The sequence below is a fragment of the Oryzias latipes genome, chromosome 9, assembly GCF_002234675.1.
Source record: "Oryzias latipes chromosome 9, ASM223467v1".
Classification (NCBI taxonomy): Eukaryota; Metazoa; Chordata; class Actinopteri; order Beloniformes; family Adrianichthyidae; genus Oryzias; species Oryzias latipes.
The window spans coordinates 3,580,595-3,588,504 of NC_019867.2; the positions used below are offsets into that span (position 1 = coordinate 3,580,595).

At 40.6% G+C, this 7,910-nt stretch overlaps 1 long non-coding RNA gene across 1 annotated transcript; it reads left to right on the top strand.

The window, feature by feature from the left end:
• Positions 1–893: 893 nt before the first annotated feature.
• On the top strand, positions 894–1,241 carry LOC110015598. Its single transcript, XR_002290813.1, has 2 exons — positions 894–1,006; positions 1,086–1,241. It is a non-coding gene; the product is annotated as an uncharacterized LOC110015598 (long non-coding RNA).
• The last annotated feature ends 6,669 nt before the right edge of the window (positions 1,242–7,910 follow it).

Here is a 7,910-nt window from a genome sequence, read left to right on the forward strand (position 1 = left end):
TCGCCAGCAGCTCCCGGTTCCCGATATCGTAACTCTGTTCAGCAGAAGAAAATTTTTTAGAGAAGAAAGCACAGGGTTTAAGCTTGCCTGACGTCGTCTCTCTCTGAGGCAGGACTGCGCCAAGACCGGAATCTAAGGCTTCCAATTCCACAACAAACGGGCATGAAGGATCAGGTTGAATAACAATAGGAGCCGAGACGAAGAGATTCTTGAGAGTACCGAAGGCTTCTTGGGCCTAGGTACTCCAGCTGAAGGTTTTTAAAGGAGAAGTGAGCTTAGTTAAGGGAGAGGCAATTTGGCTAAAGTTATGTATAAATCTGCAATAGAATTTGGCAAACCCCAGGAATTGTTGAAATTTCTTTCTGTTGGTAGGGGGTTCCCACTTGGTGACTGCCTGGATCTTGGAAGGGTCAGGACGAATACGGCCGGGTTTGAGAGAAAGACTACCTAGAGAAGATTGTGACCCATCAGGGGGACTGAGAGTCAAAGCAGGTGCTCTGCAGGAACTCCTGAACTACATGCAAAGTCCAGACGGTGTAGCATCAAACACTGCTGTGAATTCTCATTTCTGTAGATCAGAACCCAAATGAATAGAATGTGTTGATGGAAGTTTGAATGTTTCAGAGGAATTTTTTGAATAATGTAATTACAACACAGCAGGATGTTCAAGCCACTCAAATGTATGAATATGAAATGTGGGATAAAGATGTGGGGTTATTCTACTGTTTTCACTTTAGTTCTGTGTGAATGGGTCATCTCCAGAACTGGAGAGGTAGTTTGCCATAAGAAGAGCAGACTAAATCCCACAAATACAACACAAATGATGAGAAAAAGGATGTCAACTAATCAAACAAGCACATTGTGTCATGTCCTGGCTGCTACTCCCTCCTCCCCCCCTCCTTCCTGTTTCGGACGCAACCAGCTGGATCCACTTACCTCATCTTCTCCTGCCTTCATAAGCTCCTCCTGGATCATCAGCCGATGCCAGTTCGTTGTTCCTCCTATGGTGCATAGTCTGGTCAGCTCATGTTTTTTGACTCCTGTCTCGTTTCCTTTTGGTTATTGCTTCTCTCGCTCTGCTTCAGGACTTAAACCTGTTGGATACTTACCTGGTCGCTGTCCACCTACGCCGCAGTCCTCCCTTGGGGAAATCCGCCTCAAGATCCCTCCAGCCAGCCGCCGCTCCTCGCCTAGGAAAAAGCCAGTCAAGCTCTGTTCCCGATTAAATCTCTTTAAACTTACCATGGAGTCCTAGCCTCTTTCCGGGTTCCAGCATCTGGGTCTTTCAGAACTCTCGCCCGAATCATGACACATTGTCATTGATGTGAAATGAGATTTTAAAAAGTATAGATGATTACTATCTCTATCTCTGGTTCAGAGGGAGAGAAACTTCTGGTTTCACTAAACCATCTGCAAGCCTGAGTGTTTGATAATTCTGATCAGGTGTCTTATTCCTAAAGGAACATTTTCTGTTATTCATTTAAATTGTAGAAGTCTGCTAGGGAACTTCAACAAAATTAAATAGTTTTGGACACATTTAAAGTCATTTCACTGTCAGAGACATGGATAATTAAGGGAAGGAAAGGAATTTAAAGTTGAAAGTTATGATTTGTATTTCAATAGTAGAACAAATAGGATTGGGGGGAGTCACTCTTTATATTGACAACAGTTTAAAAAGGAAACTGGTAAAATGCATGACATCTTGATGATTTAAAGAAAAGTGTTGATGCGGAAATAAATATAAAAAAACAACAAACTGTATGGTTGGATGTGTGTAGAGGAAACCCGGATCAAAATTTAAACTTTTAAGGATAATTTAGAAGATTTGTCAAGTAATCTAAACCAACATAAACTATTAATAAGTGGAGACTTCAATATAGATCTCATAAAGTTAAATTCACATTTACAGACATCTGATTTTTTCAATGCATTACATAGTGCTACACTAGCAGAAAAGCTGAGCGCATTCTTCTCACGCTTCGAGACCACATCACTGCAGTCTGCAGTCTCATCACCTCTTCCTCACTCTGCTTCCAGCTCCGAACCCCTGACTTTGCAGACACAGGATGTGGCACGGATGTTTAGCAGGGTAAACCCCAGGCGGGACCTGACGGGACCTGACGGAGTTCCCGGGAAGGTTCTGCGGGCCTGCGCCGATCAACTCTCCCAGGTCTTCACAAAAATCTTCAACCTGTCGCTAGCTCAGGCTTTCATCCCTGCTTGCCTGAAATCATCCACTATCATCTCCAGAGTCCAGAGTCTCCAGAGAGTGGTAAAGACTGCGCAGAGGATCATCGGCTGCCCCCTCCCCTCACTGAAGGACATTTACCAGTCTCACTGCCTCAGCAGAGTGACTAGCATCACCATTGACTCCACCCATCCTGCCTTCCCTCTGTTTGAACTGCTGCCCTCTGGAAGGAGATACAGGCAAGGTTATAATAGTTTCGGATTTTTTATTAGTTTTAGTTTTTATTTCGTTTTGAATTTTTGTTTTTAAATTTATTTAGTTTTAATTAGTTTTTAGAGGCAGCTTTACTAGTTTTTATTTTTTGAAATTGCTTCGTTTTAGTTTAGTTTTTATTAGTTTTAGTGTTAGTTTTAGTTTTTTCTTTTTTTTTTTTTTGTAAATTAGGATATTTCTCAGGTGCATGATTCAAAATCACCAGAATAAGTATTGTATGATAAAAACTAAATCAAAGATACATTTTGAAACACTTATTATTCAGAGGACACAAGGACAACCATCCTTAAATTAAAATACTACAGCCGATAACAGCATTACGTTATCTGCTCTCGCTTCTTTTTCGGGGGAGGGCGGGCGACAGGCTAGCTTGTCTAGGTACTGTTGATTTGCGTTTTTGTGTGCGCTTTTTAAATGTACTTTTAGATTCGTAGGGTTTTTCCCTTTGAGGAGCGTTCCACAAGTGTTGTCTCCTGCTTCGACTACAAGGCACTTACTTTTGTTTTCGACGCTGTTATATTCAAAAAAGTCCCAAATAGGACTCTCCCGCTTTCTCCCAACTTTTAATGCAGCCATCACACTCATGTAAATGTCTATGACAACGCTAGCCGGCAGTGTCTGACAGACATCATGTGACGTCACAGACAACGTAATGCCGTAAGGTTCAGATATACAGTAAAACTAGCAGGGTGAAGTAAATAGACTTTATTTCAACCCAAAAGACTTATGTATTAACAAAGACGAAAACAAAGTATTTTTTGGGGTTAGTATTAGTTAGTTTCAGTTTGTTTTATACACACAACAAACAGTTTTAGTTAGTTTTCGTTTTTTTTAAAACTCTCGTTTTTATTTTTATTTCAGTTAACGAAAATGTTTTTTCAGTTCTAGTTTTAGTTTTTTCGTTCGTTTTCGTTAACTATAATAACCTTGGATACAGGTCCATCAAAACCAGGACAAACAGACTCAGAAACAGCTTCTTTCCACAGGCAATTACCATACGGAATGCACATACCTCCACCAACCACACCTCACTCTGACTTTTACTACAATGCGTGCAATATCCTGACTGTGCAATAACCGGGCCACTGTGCAATAACTCGATATTTATTATGCTGTGCTGACAACAACTCATGTCATTCCATTCTATTTTATCCACAAATATTTAATATTTAACAGTTTCAGTACATATTGTTCATTTTTTGTTAAGAGTTGTAAATACAGTATTTCTATTCTATTTTTATTTTTATTTTATGTAACTCCTTCACTCCAAGGCTGCTGCAATTTCATTGTATCCCCATGTACAATGACAATAAACGATTCTGATTCTGATTCTAGTGAAGGGCTGTATCCTTTGATTACAAAGCCTAGCACAGGGGTCGGCAACCCAAAATGTTGAAAGAGCTAAATTGGACGAAAAAAACAAAAAACAAACATGTCTGGAGCCGCAAAATATTAAACGCCTTACTTAAGCCTTATAATGAAGGCAACACGTGCAATATGTATATATATTAACTATATTAGCCTACTATAAAAATGACTAAGTTGTTACAAATACATAATGAGCATTAACGAGTAAATGTTTATTTGCCCTGAAGTGCATTCAGCGGGGAACGACGCGTCACGTGACTGCTCTGTTGTTCAAGTTTAACTGCATTGCATATCAATGAATTATGTTCCGTTGCTTTGATAAAATTAAAGAAACGTAATAAAGAATTCCGATTTTGATGTCATTTTGATGTCATTTTTATTTTGAGGATTCGAACAATAAACAACAAAATTGAACGTGCGTGACGTGCCCCTCTCTGGGAACTAAACAGAGTGCAATAAAACGCAGCCTGCGTTTATAAAAAAGAAAACAGCAGCCTTTTGAAATGGTAAAGTATATAAAATCAAATTAATACAGTTGAGTTTGATTTCTGTGCAAATGCCAAGCAAGTCAGTGCAAAGGTAAAACGCAGCAGCATCCTCTTCTCTTTTTGGCTGTACATCTCTGGTAAAGACAGTCCGCTTGCGTTCGAATGAAAGAACAGTTTTTGCTGCGCCTGCACAATTTCATTCAGCTCGTTCAGGTGGCTTGTCAGTCATATCCACCAAAAAGTGCAGCTTTTCCAGCCACTCAGCATCTTCCAGGTGCGGGTCGTTCAGGTCTTTGCTTTTCAGGAATGTTTTCACGTGTTCTAAACAGATGACAAAGTGACGCAAAACGACACCCCTGGACTGCCATCGGACTTTGTTGTGTAGCAGGAGATCAGAATATTAGCTTTCAACTTCATCAAGCTGTAATGTTTGCCACTACAGATGAGTTTCAGCGCGTGACGCAAAGATTGAAAACTTGGTTATTTATTTAAAAGTTTTATTTAAATGAAAATTTCTGGTCATGTGTTGTATTTGTCGTCACCCCATTGGTTGAAAGGTACCAGCTGACAGATGACAGCCAGGTGACAGGGCGACACACTTCTTTTTTGTAAGGAGATGCAGGAGCACAAGGGGGGGGGTGCACAGCTGACAGAGACGCAGAAGCGCAGAGGAGCAAGCGATCTCTCATACGGATTATTTGCCTACTGAATATATTTTTCCAAGAGCTCGGATCGTCCGGTACGAGGATCTGTGTCAGCTTTTTTGACGGGTGGAATGCGTTCCAGCGAGTGAGGCGAGCGGCCTCCCACCAAACGCGCGAGACTGTCGAACAATCATATTTCCTCCAGAACAGTTGTTTTTTTTTGCTAGCAAATCTGCGGGACTTGGGTTTAAACTGTGTTTTGTGTATATATTGTGTATTTAGGGAAATTGGGTTTTTGATGTTTGAGTGTTGGGCGAAGTGTTTAATGTACGTTTGTCACGCTCACACAATACACGGCTGCACAACAAACGGTTATGAGTATATTAGAGAGCAGATTGTCTTGATATTTAATGCCCCAGCCGTAGAACGGCGTTGTGATGTTCCCCTCGCTGAGTGGAGGGTGAATTGTTACAAAGCAATGCACGGAACTGACGGTGGTTCATTTACATCAGCCACTAGCGGTCCGCTGCCCTGCTGGTAGAAACGTGTGTCGCTGGCTATGACGCAAATCTTTGTTGACAGAAATGTTGAAATGTAATATTTATTCTACTCATTCTTACAGCATTGGAAAACGTTAAGAATGTTTGTGTCTTGTTTTTCCTAATACAGAAACCATATTAAAACAACAAATATATTTCTCTCCCCCATCTTTTTACATTTTTGAAAATCCTCCAGGGAGCCACTACGGCAGCGCTAAAGAGCCGCATGCGGCTCCTGAGCCGCAGGTTGCCAACCCCCAGCCTAGCAGAATAAAAACAACTAGTGCAACTTTAAAAGACAATATTTCTACCAATATTTTGGAAAGTCAGAGATTGTGGGTTAGTAATTAATGATATAAACAATCACTTGCCTATATTTGCTATATTTAACTTTAAATGTGATTTTCAATCTATGTATTTATCTGATGTTACTGAAAATGACATTTTGACTTTAGAACACAAACTGAAAAACAAGACTTCAAAGGACAGTGATTGGATATGAAAATAATAAAAATGAAAATAGATTGTATCGTCAAACCACTACATTATATTTTTAACCTCTCACTTAAATTGGGAATATTTCAAGATAGAATGAAAGCAGACATGGAGACAGACATATTTTAATCATTACAGACCAGTATCATTGCTTTCCCAATTTTTTAGAAGTGTTAGAAAAGTTGTTTGTTAACAAATTAGACAGCTTTATTGAAAACAATAAATTGTTAAGTGAGAATCATGGGTTTCGTTCTATTAGGTTTACAGGTTTGGCTATAGTGAAATTAGTTGAAGAAATTTCAACAACAATTGACAAAAAGAAATATACAATAAGAATTTTCATTGATTTAAAGAAGGTTTTTGACACCATAGACCAGGGGTCGGGAACCTTTTTGGCTGAGAGAGCCATCAACACCACATATTTCTAAATGTAATTTCCTGAGAGCCATACAATATATTTAAAACTAAAAATACAAGTGAATGTGTGCATTTTATGTAATTTCAACACTTTTAAATTACAATGTGTCTGTGGATTATTTTAATAACATTGCTATTGTAGCGGACTGAGCTTGACTCGCTGGCTGTTGGGTCACGTTCTGAATTTCAAGTTCAATTCTGAGTTCAATGAACGCATCAAGCAGAGATACTGCTTGGCCCTCAGTTCTGTCGTTGGGGGGTTTGGACCAATGGGGTTCAGCTATGGGCCGAAGGAAATAGGAGGGCTGGTGCTGGAGCGGGGGAATAAAAAGTTAGGGGCGAGCCCTCTCAGTGGGAGAGATTCAAGAGTGGCTGAATAAGTTGTACGGCGTTGGTTATGGCCTTCAGTAACCAGAATAAATAAACTTAAAAAAGGTCAAACCTCCATGCCTCAGTGTGGGATGCTATGTTATGCTGTTTCTAATAAATGATGAGTATTTCTTAGCATAAATGTGACTTCTGGTGCTGCATGGGGGTTTTGCTGATGGTCTAGTCTGGTTGATACGTTGTGAGTTTCAGCTTCATGCAGGCGTTGAGGCTTCCATCCGTTAAACGTGATTGTAGGTTGGCCTGAATGTTCTTTAGATGTTAGAAAGGCTGCTCACACACATACGTGGAGCCAAACATTGTCAGTACAGCAAGACTCACATGCTGCAGTGTGAGGAATGTGACGGGCAGCGTGTTCTAAGATTTGAAAATCAGTGCACTGTTTCTCCTTGCTGCCTGAGCCAGCTACCCCTCCCCTTTTCCTTCACACACATTTTCGGCTCCTTCTCAGAGACGGGAGCAGCTGCAGGGATGGGGAAGGTATCAAAACTATTCGGCCTGCATTAACTGTTCGGGGTCCTTTCGACTGAGGATAATGTCACACCAGGGTAGCCCCACTTGGACAAACTACGTAGTGTGGAGATCTGCTCGGGCTCTACATATATTCATTTCACTTTTTTTTTTGTACCCAAAGTTCTTTACCCTCATTAGTTTTTGTTGTGGTTATAGAGACATTTTGCCACAACCCACTTTGTAAAACGATGTGTGGCTGTTGGAATGAACCTGATGCTCCACATGAGCAAACAGTGTCTCTGAGCAGAGCAGCTGGAGTCTCGTAGCTTAACGTACGCAGGCAGGGAAGGTGCTTTGTTATAGTTTGCGGTCCAGAGAAGGTTCTGAACGCAGTCCGTTTGGCTGCAAATGCATTTATTAATATTCACAACAATAACAAAAGCATGTTAAGAAGATAATCTCTCTCTGTGTGAGAGCTCTGTTTGTTTACAACGGGCCACATAATATCTTCTATTCTATGGTGGTATAGTAATTTGTCCAGACCAATCACTATTTGATTCGTCATCGGACCAACGGACAGCCTATCACGTAATCTGACATCAGCACTACTCGAAGGACCCCGAACGGTTGATGCAGGCTGAATGGTTATGGTACCTAA